Here is a 16,082-nt window from a genome sequence, read left to right as displayed (position 1 = left end):
TGATGTCATTTTTATTAAAAAAAGTTGACAAATCAAATCAAAGATTTTGTAATTCCCCCTTAAAACATACAGTTTAGGAAATGGCTATGTATTGGAAACTTATCATCTGCATTCTCAGTCCTTTCACATAAAAGAACAAATATATTAAGAACGAGTCTTTTTGCTTTAGCAAATAATGAGGAGATGAGTGAGCTTTTGTAATTTCTTTGCAAAATATCTGACCTGAAATTGTTTCCTCTTGCAACATGTACATATATTGTTGCATTTCAAAGATGTTCAGAAGTCCTCAAAAGCATCAAAACCACAATAACACACAAAGGAAAACCATCCTTCTACTCATTTTCTGTATAATTCTTAGACACAACGTGCCTAAAGTGATCTATCCAACTGTTTGAATGAGGATATTGTAGCACAAAGCCAGCATTGACTGAGGCCAATCTGCAAAGGCTAATTTGCGTTTTCTTATCCTTCAGACAGACCTCTTCAGTGTCTATAAAAGTCTGTAAATGACCACAGTCTGCAGTTGGAAAAGCCTGATGACTGGCAAGAGACCCAGTGAGGACTGAATAATCAAGCTGTGCTATTAAAAGGTACAAGACATCAATCCCAAATCACTAGGATGATGCAAATCAGTTATTGTATTTTTTAATGTACATTCTTTTAATTGAACAGCTTTGTTCATGCTTTGTTGCTAAGTGAAGATAAGCCAGAACAGGGGAGAAGCCACATTCCAACAGCCTGTTTCTCTAATTGCCAATAAAATCTGCACTGTCCAAGCTCGCGAGCAAAATTAGCTGCTTTGCTTATTTTCTTCTTTCTCTTTCTCGTGAATAATATTCGAAAAAATGCTTTGGTTATATGATACATTTATATATCTGGAACAGTCAAGTAAACTTTCTCTGTCAAAGTTTGTAACAATCCTGTTTAGTTTTGTTTGTTTGTTTGTTTGTTTTTCTAATTTGTGCCATTTCTAATTTTTCTTTTTTTTTCTTTTCTCTCACATACCATAAGTAATCACTGAGAAATTGAATTCATGCAGGAACACCTTCAGGATTTACAGAGATATATATAATTAGAATATATATATATTTGATGTAGGAATGTATAATTTTAAACTGTAACATTAAAAAACTAAAATTTAAATGCAACTTCAGTACTATGACTGCATATTTGTATGTTTCTCAATATTAAGCTGTAAACTCTTGCTCAGAAAAAAATATTTTTAACAGAAGAATGGGCAACAGCAAAACTGTGAGCAATATAATGGAAAAAAATATTTCACATGGTGTTACAACAAGGAAAGATGTATGTATAACATAACTGTAATTTAAAATCAAGTTGCAATGTAAGTGGATATGTATAAAGGAAAATGAAATACAGGGTTGCATGGTAAAGTCATGCAAATGTAAAACATATGCTCTCATGCTTTGTAAGATATGATTCATCCAATGGTTTTAAAAAGTTAATAACATGCAATTTGTTGCTTTGTTATTGTTGTTTGTTTGTTTTGGTGTGTGTGTTTTGTTGTTGCTGTTGTTAAGAAACAAAAGACTTGGACTAAGTGGAATCACTACTGAACAGATCAGCGAAGTCAGGTGAGTTCCAGTGTACACGAAGAAAGGTAGAGATGATTTCACATGTATTCTATTCTAGCTTTTTACATAAATGCTACCACTACTGTGACAAGAACTGTTGTACTTAGATTTCTTTTAACTAATTTCCAACTTTAAGTTGTGCTCCCAAAGTAAGACCCACTTAAAAAGTGGGACTAAAAAAAGCAAGTTTAACTTGGACCCTAAATGTATATCCCTAATTTCTGTAACCTGACAGTTTTGACACTGTTCCCAGGTACACTGATGTTTAAGACTTTAATCCACCTAAAGAATATAGAATATATTCTATTAGGAGACTGAAAATTTAAGTTGATTGTACATATCTCTACAATTTTTCCAGTTGATGTACCTGTGAATGAATGTATTTTATGTATATATGAATTGACTGACCCACACATATTTTCAGTAGCACTAGCAGAATAATCTTCCAAGTATCATTCACTTAAAGTGAAACTGGATGTTGACAACAGCAGATGACACTTCTAGGCTTTGTGGACTACAGACTGCTCTTTGTGGACTGCCTGATCTCGTCCTTGTTTCTTCCTCATTCTCTGTCTTTTCTGAGTGCAAATGTCTCACTGAGACAGTGCAGTGCCACTTGATGCAGAGAAAAGAAGAGGGAGAAGTATAAGCCTCATTATTCTTTCTAGTATCTGCCCTGTTTCAAGTATGCAGAAATGCATGATATATTCAAATTGCCTATCACTAATTTTCTTTTCACAGTAAAATAGTACAAAGTGGTCCAGATATCTTCTACCATTACATAGACAGACAGCATTATCTACTTCAAAGTCAAGTTTCCTCAGATAAGACAGTGATCAAACTACTTATTTGAGATAAAAAATAGACTAGTTTGAAGTTTAGAAACATATATGGTGTTACACATATGACTGTGAGTGACAAAAACACTTGGGGTCTATGGTTTAAATATGAGTGTGGAACATTGTAATACATCCAGATGTAGCTATGTTGAGGTTTCTTTCTCTCTCCAAGCCTATTTTTTGTTCACTCCTCCTATGTTATATGGCCAAGAAAGAAGATATTTTGAAAAATATCAATGTATTGAAAATATATATATCAAAATTGCACAAGAAACCAAAAGCAGAAGCTTCAGATGGAAAACTTCAGGCAGAGTATATGGTTAGAATCCAGGAAGATAAGTAGTTTCACATCAACCAAAACAAGTTTTAAAATACCTGTTGAATCTTGACCATTTATTAATCTTATGAAGTGATAAATATTTTAAAGAAAAGATGATGAAGCCCATCTGAATTGAAGAGTTGTACTGATTTGTGGTAAGCTTTGCATCTTGTGCTTGCATGTGACAAAGGCCTTTGGACATCACAAGTGTGAAAGGAGCTCTGAGAGTGAGATGCATAGTTTTGCTGAGGGCTAAGTAGAGATGATGCTGGATGTCTCTGTTGCTATAAGAATTTTCTTTGTGAAAGCAACATATGATGCTTTGCTTCTTCTCTGTTCCATGTTCATGATCTTCCCTTGACTGGAAGTACACATGGTGGCAGTAGAAGGGGGACAGAATAACAAACGTGCCAGCACAACCTATCTTCCTGTGCATGGCACTTCGCCAGGAAGATGAACTGTAGTTGTATCCAAGCCACCCACGCTCCTAGGATACATCCATGGCTAAAATGTGTCAGGATTTTCCTCTTTTCTGTCTATATAAGCATAGAGACAAACTACCAGATCCACTTATTCAGGGGATAAAATTCACCAGGCTAAGGTCCATCCCAACAAAAGGAACCTAGAACCAAATGTTCATTCAAAAATGTTACTTCTTAGAATCGGCTTTTGTTTATTATTAGCTCCAGTAACATATGAAGGCTACTCTGAAAGGCTACTATTTTTATTAGGCTGGCCTACAACAGAGGTGGATGTTGGTGATACGGCAATATTCACCAATATTCCATTACATTTTGTTGCCACGCAACAGATGGCAGCAGAGGGGCAGTTTGACAGAATGATGTCTGACATGGAAATGAGTATGAAGCAAAGGTGTGTCATTTGATTCCTCCATACCAAAAAATATGCACTCACAGATATTCACTGACGCTTGCTAAATGTTAATGGAGACCAAACAGCAGATATGAGCACAGTGAGGCAGTGGGTGGTGGATTTCAGCAGTGGCAACAACAACTCTGCTGGTGTGGTTTTATAAGCGTGGCATGCAGGCTTTTGATAATCACAGAAGAAAATGCACTGCTAATGGTGGTGACTGCATTGAAAAATAGTATTTTGTAGCTGAGAATTTGCTCTATCAAATAGTGTTATTGGGTTCTTTGTATCTGTTGTAGTTTCCATGGAAATAAATGGTAGGCATTATTTTGAATTGACCAACGAAATCTACTTTGTAGGTTACACTATTATAAATAACTCCCAATAGATAGTATGCAAAAGATATGGATGTTTACATGAACTACAAATGAAATATACAGACTATGGAATCTTACTGTAGGTTATGTAATTAATCTTTGCGCTATCTGTGTATTCAGATTAGCTCACAATGTTGAGTAAATCCTAAATGCTTTACTCTGGCACATTTTCTTTGATTTCAATGAGTCTGTTAGATAAAGATTTTTTTTTAAAGTGTAAGTGCCTCAGGATTTAATTTTCTCATGTAGATTTTATTTCTAAGGAAGTATGTATTGCTTTATGAAGTTTTAAGTTTCCGTGTTAATATGATTAAGAAGACACAGATTGAGCTATATATGTGTGCCTGTGCAAACTTCACTTCTCAAAATAGTTTCATTAATATTTGGAAAAATATAAAATCTTATTTATTTGGCTTCTCAAATATATGAAGCAATAGTGGCTTTTTTTTTTTTTTTTTTTTTTTTTTTTTTTTTTTTTCCCCCCTTGGGCTATGAGAAATGGAAAAGGACCAAAATATCTTGTCATGGGGAAAATATTTGGAAGCATAGGAAAGTCAGAGACTGAATGTCATCTGTGGATCTTGCTTAATTGACATTTCTTTAGTTGCTTTATTCTACAGTTTCTTGGCACTATTATTTCATTCAATTATGATTTCCTTTTATGTAGCAGTTGTGAAAAAGAAATTGTGGTATACTGAGAAGAACTGGTCAGAAAGGAACTACATTCATTCTTAAAAAATTACCAGGCAGGTTACTTTGGATATATTTTCAGTTTTCAGCGAGAACAGAAAGAATCTGTATGTTCATTTCTATTATGTGTTTGTTTCTGCATTCAGTTATGGTGTCTAAAGTAATTTGCATACTGGTATCTGGCTTTTCTGTTTTTTTCAGAAATTGACCATTTATTTGTTTATTACAGATGAATCATTTGAGATCTCCTGGTGATGTACATATCACTGCTATATGCTGTAGACACAAATTACAGTCTAAATGAGGCTTTTTTAATTTGACATTTGAGTTATCACTGTTATTCCATCTGCTGAGATCCTGTCACCTCTTGGTATAATCTAAAATAGTGCAATATAATAATGGATTTTAGTATAATGCTGTAAAGCTTTAAAATAAAGTGTACCTGAGTGCTTGGAGGATGTCAGCTGCTGATCAAAGTCTTGAAAAAGTGGGTTTGCAACAATGCACAAATGACAGGAATGTGCCCTGTACACCAGCCACCAAAGTGTTCCTGGGAGGTTCTCAACACCTCATGTATGGCATTGAATGCTGAGTTGTACAAGATGTTTTTTCAACAAGTTCCTGTTTGAAAGCATAAAATAATTTGAACATTAATTCATAGTAACCAATGGAATGATGAAAAATATATGCGATGTTCCTGTAATTGAATAATGCTTTTGGTTTGCCTGAAAGTTCATTTTTAGGAATTACAAGAAAATACTTGGTTAAAGTGTATACATTTGTAATTCTAAATCTGTTTATTTCCTGTTTGCATTGCTTACTCTTATTTTCAAAGTGTAATAATATGGAATCACATATCTCTATCCTTTGAAAAAAGCATAGCAGCAAGGAATCTAGAAGACACAAGAGATTCCAGAAGTCGTCATGATTCAGTGTCAAGTTTATGTACCGCCTTCCTTTTGTTCTCCATGAAATGTTCACCTGAGTCTGTAGTGACAGACCAAACAGACAAATTTTAGCTGAAACTTGCACAGTTTTATTCAAATTCGAGAAAATTTTTAGATTACATTGTCTAATGCAAAAATGTCTAGTCATTTTTAAAATAAGTTAGACATACTATTGCAGTTCCTGTAAGTTTTTCACAAACTTTTTTTTTTTTTTTTTTTTTTTTTTTTTTTTTTTTCCTGTGAAAGTGCAGAGACATATTGTCCCTTGCATCTGAACTTAGCATATCTGATTTGTGAATGAGGTTAGATTCAGATGTGGCCTGTACAATTTTAAAAATAAAAGGTCATAGACAAAAGTAAAAATATTTTGTCTGAATATCAGGATCTCACTGGTTTCCCGAAGACAACAGAAGATAAGGGACTTTCCATTTGACCTTTCTGTGAGTGGGAGACAGAGAAGAGGAGGCAAAAGGAAAAAGGAGAGGCAAAAATATTTTATGCACAATGTGACCATTACACCATTATCCAGGGTAATCCTATAGGCACTGTGGGAATCTTACATGGAGTTAATTCTTTCAGCTCCAATTCCTAGGTGATTCCAAGACCTGTTTTCATTGTATTGCTTAGGATTCACACTGGCTTAGACTTCTAGAAATGCTGAGCTGTTAAAGGTTCCAACATTGCCTAAATAGTACAGTAGTGCTTTGTAACACTTTTCTGACTAGAAGTGTTGAGAAGATGATATATGGACAAAAATTTCAGGCATAGAAGCATTTACACCACACTGAAGCAAAATTTGTTGCATTCTGAAATGGATATATCCAAGAGAATGTTTGTCCTCCTCTAATTACTTGGCTTCAGCAAGTGGGATATAGAGGCTATGTTTCCAATAATCCTCTGGCACTGCTGAGTGCCTTCTTTTTTTCAACTGTCTGGGAAAAACAAAACAAAAATAAAGTGAAAAAAAAAAAAAAAGCAAAAACCCACATCTAAATATTTACCCTTTTTAAATAATGAAAATGGTCAGAAAAATTGGAATGATGTATTTTTCTTAAAAGATATTCAGAAGAGATGATGTTAGTAAAAACTTGAAACAAAGTTTTCAGATGTAACCTTCTTTTAGTGTGTTTATTCCATAGCTGATTGTGGCTGGATATATTTAAAAACAATTTGAGTGATACGAGAGGCAAGCTTGTTCCTTTTACATTCAAATATATGCTTCGCAAGGTACAACTTCATTCTTTCATCTCTTTTATGATTCAGTCATATTTTATTGAAATTTTGTCAGTGACTCTTTGTCACAGATCCTGCCAAGCATGCTCAAGCAGCTGAGATGAGAGGTTGAAAGAAAAGTGACTGAACAGAATTTTAACTAGGGACAGAAGAATATCAGATGGTTTGTTTCATATTGTGAAGCAAAGTACCTGAATCTACCATCTCTTTGAAGAATTTATCCAAGCATTAACGGAGCATTCAGCCTGATGCCACAGTGGTATCCAGTCTTGCAGAGCAGAAGGTATCTCAAGCTGTGCTGAATAATTATGAATAGCAATAATATTTTCAAAATAACAGGTAATTAAAGTATATATTTGACATTCTGGAAAGCAGACAAGGACTTTGGTTTCTGTGTTTACCTCTGAACACATTGCTGTAATTCCGGTCTAAGCAAATCTAAGCACTTGTGTTCAGATAGTTCTGGCAATTGCAGTGAATTTTTAATCTGCTGCTAAAAAGGAGACAAGTCAATCTTCTTCAAGAGTACAGGTACAGAAAAGAAAAAAAAGAGAAGAACCACAGCTGAGTATGAAATCTTCTGATCATAGAATTAACTCACATTATTATGAAATTGCAGGCATTGGTATAGCTTTACAGTTTAAAGACAGAACTAAACCTCTATAAAGCAGTGTACTATGTTTATTTGGCTCTATGCATGCTATTTGTTTGTTAGTTTTTTTTTTTTAAATTTTTTGGTGAGAATCACATAAATAAGGTAGCTTTTGGAAATAAGTTAGGAATTCTTGGGGTGAAATTGATGCTGACACTATGTTGAATAAGTTTCATGGTGGGTCATACTTTCAGACAATGAAGAGAAGGTTTTTATTTTTACATTTGTAGCAATATGAGAACCAGGAGACTGAGTGTATTATTTTTGCAAGGATTAACATATTACAAAAGAAAATGTCCCCCTATGGATGAAAACTGTCTTTGTATGATCTAACATGAATGTTGTGCCCTGGCTAGCCTTACTATCTGGTAAGACTAATAAGATAACATAGTCTTAGTGAAAAAATCCTGTATGAGCAAGTAAAGATTGCTGATGAAATCTTTATCAACACTAGTTTAAGCTTCTGAGTTAAAAATAAAAGTAAAAAAAAAAAAAAAAAAAAAAAAAAGACATTGAAAGTCTGGCCAATAAGACATCTATGCACTTCTGTAACTGTAACTCATAAAGCATATTTTGTGGGAGGCCATATTTAATGTTGCATGAATAACTTGCCTTCTGGCATTTCCTAACTTTCAAGTGCTTCATTTCACAATTTGAATAACATTCTTTTAACATAAGTGGGTTTAGTTTTTGTTTGTCTTCGGTGGTGAAAGAAGAAGAGGTGGTGTTTCTCTGTTTTATGCACCACTTATGTAGAAACATTTGTATAGTAAATTGCAGAGCCATACAATGTGTTCATACATCTGCGGTCACAGCACCTGCTTCCCGCTCACCAACATACCCCTTTTGAAACTTAATCTAACACTTTACTCTCATAAAAATTTCAAGTAGATGCTATTTAGAAGCACTTTCCTAAAGGCAAATACTCTTTTTTTTTTCTGTTCTGTTCTTGTAGATAAGATTATACACCCAAGGAAGAGCAAAGACCTAAGAAACTTGATTCTAGACCAGTAACAGAATTTCTGAGAACCAGAATATCAAAAGATTGGTATGACTCACTAACCTATACAACTGAAAATGGAATTTCAAAATCAAAGGGAAAAAGGAAATTTTTCCTGGTTCTTAATAGGACAAAGACCATTTCATGCTCTTATAATTCTGAACCTCATTTTCCCCAAAAACATTATTATACTTGGAGGGAATTAATTTTCTTAAATGTGAATGTATTAAAAGTAATTTTAAAAGAGACTCAAAATGCTTAATTCTATACTGAGTCCTAATACATGTGTGTGAATATGTTATTTTGTTAGATTTTGGTAATTAAATGTGTACATATTAATACAGCATTGTCTTTTAAGAGGACAAAAATGAAAAGTTCTTCTCTTAAGAATGAAAATACTAGAATTCAATTAAGTTCCCAAGTGATGTATATGATATTGTGCTTTTTTGGTGTACAGTATATAATACATGTCATACATACACATCTGTCTTTTCCTTAAAGCTTTCATTACTTAATTTTTACACAAATTGAATTTAAATCATTACTGTGCCATAATTAATAATGTTGAACATGGTGGGTTTTGAATGCCATCTAGTTTGTATAAAAGCATATACGTCATGTATCTCCTTTTGGAAACTTAAATTTTATTAACATTTATTTATATTTTATTAACTGACTACAGTTATTTCCTATGTATCTCATTACAGATTTCCATTCACTGGAGGATCTATAATTTCTATATAAGACTTATTAAAAGCTGAGTATTGCTTTCACATTGAAACCAAAGGTTAACCAAGCAGTTAACATTGTTTTCAGTGTGTATTCTCTCATACATTATTCTATGTCATCAGTGGTACAGTTTTGGAAGATAACTCTTGGTGGTCTCATACAGTGGCAATTCTGGTAGAGCTGGAGAATTAATGTTGTGAGGTAGAACTTTTCACAGATCCCTCATCCATTATGGAACATTTTTTTTCAAAATACAGAGCACTTTGTAAGTCAAACAAAGCAGAATTATGGTTTCGTGAACTGCAGTTCTGAGTGCATTATAGTTTATTTTTCTGATGAAAAAATAAACGATTACTTTGACTAATAACTCTCATGGAATGCAGGAAAAGATTACCGTTAGGTATTTCTTGCCAAAAGAAATTGATATCATGATACTCTTAAAGCACACAAAAAAGACCTGAATTTACTGGTACTTGAATAGATTTTTAGGCCTGGCATGTGTAATTACTGTAAATTTTTCAAACATTCAGAGAGGTTGAAAACCAGTTTCATTTTTCTTCTGGAAAAAAATATTGTTATTCCTTCTTACACTCTGGGCTTGATCCAGGGAGAATCTGTAATTCTCACTGACTTAATTTAAGCAAGGACCACAGGAACTCATCACCTTTCTGGGTGAACTCATTTAGGCAAGCTATCTGTAGTCAAATGTATATGTGCTCTTTTTGTACAGACGGAAAGAGAAATAAACTTTTCATTTTGCACACAAATACTATGTTATGCATTTCCAAAGGAAGAATGGAAGTCAGGAGGAAGTTTTTTGTGGAAAGAGTGGTGAGGTGCTGGAACAGGCAGCCCAGGAAGGTTGTGGATATTCTGTCCCTGGAAGTGATCAAGGCCAGGTTGAATAAGGCCATGGACAAACTGGTCTAGTAGCAGATCTGGAGATTGGTGGTCCTAGCTGTAGCAGTGAGTTTGGAACTTAGTGATCCTTGGGTCCCTTCCAACCCAAGACATTTTATGATCGTTAGAAATGACTCCTCTGTAAAACTATCAACAATTATCTAGTCTGGTAGCTCTGAAGAAGACATTTTAATATGTTCTCCTGCCAAATGTTAAATATTGAATGATAATTATGTTTCAATGGGTGTTGAACTGTGTCAACCTATCCTACAGAATAAATCAGTGAAGATCTTCCACCTTCTGACTAATCAAGTAGAACACACTTTTTGGAAAGGATTGTTATCTCGTGCAAATATTTTGGAAAAAAAAATCTGGATTTTAGTTACATGTTACATTTAGTTGCATTTAATTAATGGTTTTAAACTAAGACAGGGGAGGTTTAGGTTAGGTATTAGGAGGAAGTTTTTCACACACAGGGTGGTGTCACGCTGGAACAGGTTGCCCAAGGAGGCTGTGGATGCCCCATTCTTGGAGGCATTTAGAGCCAGGCTGGATTTGGCTCTGGGCAGCCTGGACTGGTGGTTCGTAATCCTTCACATAGCACGGGGGGATTGAAACTAGATGGTCACCTTTCAACCCAGGCCATTCTATGATTCTATGATATAATTCCAATAGAGTTCTATCCTGGTACAATTCTAATTTTCCCATTGTGATACAGAAAGAACTTGAACACCTCTGAAAATTATTAGGGATACTTATTTCACTACTTAAAATATATTTGGCAGTCAACATCTATTTTGAATATTTTGCTCATTGTTTAAGTAACTGAAGGCTTGAATGATTTCAGGAAACCACTAATTTATGCTGGGAGCAAAAGACACGGGTTCTCTAGTGGTGACTGCTGAGGCATAGTAGAGCAGCATATGAAGAATACAGGAATTCTAAGTGTAAAGTATACATGATATATAGACCAAACTGATTAGTAAACTAGTATCTTGAATGCATATCACTACAACTTTTCCAGTATAAATGCACTCGCAGAAGTTCCATTACGTCTGGGAAAATGGGTTATACTTGTGTGAATGTAGGGAGTGACCACTGTGGAGGGAAATAGTTTCCCCTTTGTTCTTATAATATTCGTATAAAAATGTTTACAAAATAATCACCTAGAGACATAAATAGAAAGAAAATTCCCTAGAGCTGCACGATTGATAGATATGTCCCTGATCCAGCAAAGCATTTTACACACATTTAACTTCCATCCTGCAGGTTGTTCATTGAGTGCACTACATGCCTAACTGAAGCTAAAGACTTACTTAACCGGAGATCTTTTCTACATTGTAACTCAAGTCATTAACAATAGAGCTTGAAACTACAGGATACAAAGACATCTGAATGGTCATAATGACTCTGGTTTCTCAACAGTCTGTACTGCCTGCTATAAACTTACACAAACCAGTCTTTCCATTTCAGAGTAACTATTTAAGCATGAAGTTTCAAATCCTATTAGGAAAACATCAAAGTGAAATTGTAATTGCCAGCCATGTACAAAAAGGTTTGAAGAAACTATGGTAAGTATTTGTTGTCTTCAATCTCAAATTTTATGCACCAGCTTTGCTATTGTGCTGTATCAGTTGCCAAGGTTAAAACATGGCAGAATATTTGCACATGAAAAATGTTGTATTCATTTTGAAGGGCTAAATCTATATACTGATTACCGTTGTTTGAAGAAACACTTGTACAGTGCTTTAAACTATAACCTTCATAAATACTTCTGCTTAAATAGGAACCTCAAAATCCTAAAGCAAACAAAAACATGATTATATGTACAGGAATAATGCCCTTATCACAATGGGATAACAAATACAATAGTTAGCAGCATCTGAATAGCGTAACAAGAATGTTTATAGTAAGATGATTAAAGCCAAAACAGAATGGTACTTCCACAGATGGCTTCATGAGCATACTAAACTCTTTATTAAGAAAGGACTTCAGAATAGTTTCCATATCATTCTTCTAGAAAAGCTACTTTTGTAAGGTAAAACTTTCCTAGGCCTTAATAGAATACATTTTTCAAATTAGGAGTCATAATACAACTTGAGGACATACATTTATTAAAGATTATTCTAATAAAGACAGGAAAAGATTTCTTAGTTCATTTAGGTTTTTTGCTTAATTTTCATTCTTTATTGTACTTCATGTCTCAGCTCTTGCTCTTCGTAAAAAGGTCCCTTTTACTTAGTATGATAACTCTTCAATATTTGAAGGTTTTTAACTTCAGGTGGTTGCTTCTTTTTTATATTGTTACCTAATTTTATATTTTCAAACAGCATGATATACCAATATTTTGCTAAAATTTAGTGCTGATTTACAAGATGCTGGTGACATGTTCCTGAAAATAGGAACAGTTTTATGAAACATATTAAGTGTAACATATTAAGTGGCCCACATGTTAACTGAGGTTACTGAAACTTTCTGTGAGGAAATGATCTCTTACTCCTTTAGTTCAGAGCGTTCAGCACTTCTACTAAGCATTTGGATAAGGTGTGTAATATGGTAAAGGTTAAACTAATTCATTATCATAAATACATCTATTTCATTCTAATAGAAGTATGGTAAGAGAACTATTAATAATAGTTATCAAATAAGCTTACTTGAGTTCTACTCTTCAGATGCCTTTCAATGCATGTAAGCAAAGCATTCCACTTTTGTTATAAACCAAAGACATTTTAGATTCCATCACTCATCCATGACCAAGACAGTCCATTTGTACTTTGAGTAAACAAGCTTGCTAAGTGTAGTAGTGAAATTTGAATTGTCTGACCCTTTGCCTCAGTAATTTCCATCATCCTGTTAATATTACATGGCAAAGTATTTTACTTAAAGCTCTAATTGCCCTATGAATTATTTTCTTAAAGTGAACACAGGACCAATTCTACAAAATCTCAAAGTGAGGGATGAAGTATGCTTCTGCACTTTGTAGAACTGATGGCTAAAAATGTCTCAATGCTTTGAGACTACCGCTGAAATCTGAGGAAGGATCTTGGTTGTCTTATGTGTATCCTACCTTCTCTTAAATCAAATTAAGCTCCACAGGTAGGCCTCTGACAAGTAACCTATAACATGAACTACTTCTGTATATATTTTGATGTTAATTTTTTCTTCTTTTTATTATGTGTCCAGGGTTATCACTTTATGACATGATATTTTATGGTGTCAAATGTAATTAAATAATACACTACAAAAGCATTCTGTAAATTAGAATACAAAACTAGCCATCAGGTAGTAGGGACATGGCACGTTTTCCTTCAAATTTTAATAAAGTCTTTCACTTCTTTCCTATTCCAACCATTTGCATGCCTAACGAACACAAAATTTACTTTGCTATTTGTAGTCATTCAAAAAATCTGTTATAAAATCCATTCGCAGTTGCTTATGGTCATTCAAACAAGTTTAAGCTAGGTAAGTGAAAGAATGCATGTGTCAATTTGAAGACAGTTGTAGCTTATAAATATTGTACAAATTAAAAAGCGTGTTTTATAATGAAATTAATTATATAACTAAGTTATTCAATATCCTACAGAAGAAATGAATTCCTTATTATAAATGTAGTTGTGAGAGGTAGCTGAAATAGCAAGAGCTCAGTATTATAGAAACAACATACAAATTAAGAATTTTATTTCTGATAAAATATTTATCCCTTGTAGTTTTAGTAAGTCTTAAACTTTGCTTTTAATCATCTGCATGTGATTTTGTAGAACTATGTTAAACACAAGGTATTCTTCAGTATATGGCAAATCTTTTTTTGTGCTTTAAACCTCTATTAAAATAAATAAATATTTTTCTATAATAATGCAGTGTCACAACATAATCATGATTAACTTTCAGTCCTACTGTAATGACAGAGCTTGTTCCTGTGTACAAAATGCAGGAGAAGTGATTAGAAATGATTAAAAATAGAGAGAGTTCTATTTCTTATTTCTCTATCTTTCTAAACGCTCATGGAGAAATATGGATAAATAAAAGTCATAAGCAAATGAGCAAAAACTAAACCTCAAACCAAGTCTTTTTTGTTTACATTTTGAAAATCATTTCCACCCAGTTATCTTTGGCTGTATGTGCAAGCTCTGTTCCAGTGAAACTGTGACACAGAATCCTACAGTAATGTGTACCAGGCTTTTACATTTTTATTTATTTTCATTTTCGATTTCATACTTAGAAATTCAGTCATGGAATTTTGATAAAATTTCTAGCTCTTGAAAATTACATAAAATTAGTATGAATGGAAACAAATCAAGTGTATAAAATGCTTACAGATATGTTGGAAAAAAATCCTATCCAGTGGTTTTGATTAGCATCTTAAATATATGTGTATTATGAATTAAGTCAATCACTGAAAAGTTAATGTTGGCTAGATTTTTGCCATCTTATATCCCATGACTTTTTGGAGGGAAGTAATCTGTTAGTTACTATTGTGAAGAATGTTAAGTAGCCTTGTTAAGTCCCTGAGTGCACCAGAAGGCTTTAATGAGCCTGACTAGCATCATGTGGAGCCTCTATCCACTCATACTCTTGGCCTCAGGAGCTTCATGATGATCTAAGAGTGTGTACACCAAACTGGTCTGTATTAGCCCTTGGTGCTCCCTCTTGACTTTCAATCCTCAAATACTTTCTCTCACATAAGTGCCAAATATAAATTATTCTACTGAGTGAGCTGACTGACTAGTAAGGCTGAGATGACTCTGTCCAGTTAGACAGAAAACAAATTACACTGTTGCTTTAATATTCTTTTGTTAGTAGAAATTCCTTACATGGACACTTTTGGCTTTTCCTAGCTTTTGAAGGTGTGGAGCCATTGCCCCAAACATCAGCCTTTTCATAACTTTAAAAAACAGAGACTATTTTGCATGAACTCTGTCCTACATAGGTCTTTCTGTTCTATAGGCATTTCTATTTTATATATAAATTATTTATGTGTAGCAATTTCTATGTATGTTTATACAGTACCAAAAGCAACAGAAGCTGATCTATAGGAGTAGTGTCACTGAGTGTTATGCTAGTCATGAAAACTTTTCTTTGGCTGAAGTCACATTAACACAGGGGATGTTGGGGATGGATTTTACTTTGGGCAAAAAATTCCTCTTCTATAAGTTTTAGAGTGCCAGCTTTTGATCTCTCAGAACAGATTGGGATACAGTATATCTTTTCATGTGTACAGGCTGAACAAGACTTTGCTAGTATAATGGCAAAAGAATCTCTTTTCCTTTCCTTTTTTCCTCAGTAATTTCTCATCTCATCTCAAAGATAGATGAAGAAAAAAAGTAATCTACCTACCTCTGTAGGTGGGGGGATTGCTAAAGTATAAGGTGGTAGTGTAAAAGCTGGTCTGGAATTTTATACATTAATCAGAGGTTGAAAATGCTGGAAAATATAGGATTTTAAAAATGCAGTTTTAGAAGTGACCTTCACTCAGTAAGCATGCTCTTTTTTGTTGTGGAAGATAAATAACCTGAGACAAGGAAACTCTCATCAAGTTGTACAGGGCAGTCATAGTGTTTGAACCTGTGACATGTCCTCAGAAGTGATACCACAATATTTTTACAGTCTTAAGAAATCATCACAATGAACTGCCACATTTAATATAAAACATTTCAATTGGTTCTAGTTCCAAGAGACTGATAGTGGGTAAAAGTTTGGAAGGTCAGTTTGAGCTAATACATGCCATATTTTGAATGTACATTAATTTGAAACAAAAAAGACTACTTTTTCACCCTATACAGCGTATGTGCAGACACACCAAAAAAATTAGTAGTCCACATTTCCTAGAAACACAGTATTTTTCTATAGGAATTTTTCTGTAGGCATAATTCATGTATTGTGACCTTTTTAGGGTGTCTCACACACCCCTAGTGATTTTGAAGACTAATT

This window comes from Lagopus muta, chromosome 3, assembly GCF_023343835.1.
Source record: "Lagopus muta isolate bLagMut1 chromosome 3, bLagMut1 primary, whole genome shotgun sequence".
Classification (NCBI taxonomy): domain Eukaryota; kingdom Metazoa; phylum Chordata; class Aves; order Galliformes; family Phasianidae; genus Lagopus; species Lagopus muta.
This window is presented reverse-complemented; position numbering follows the sequence as displayed.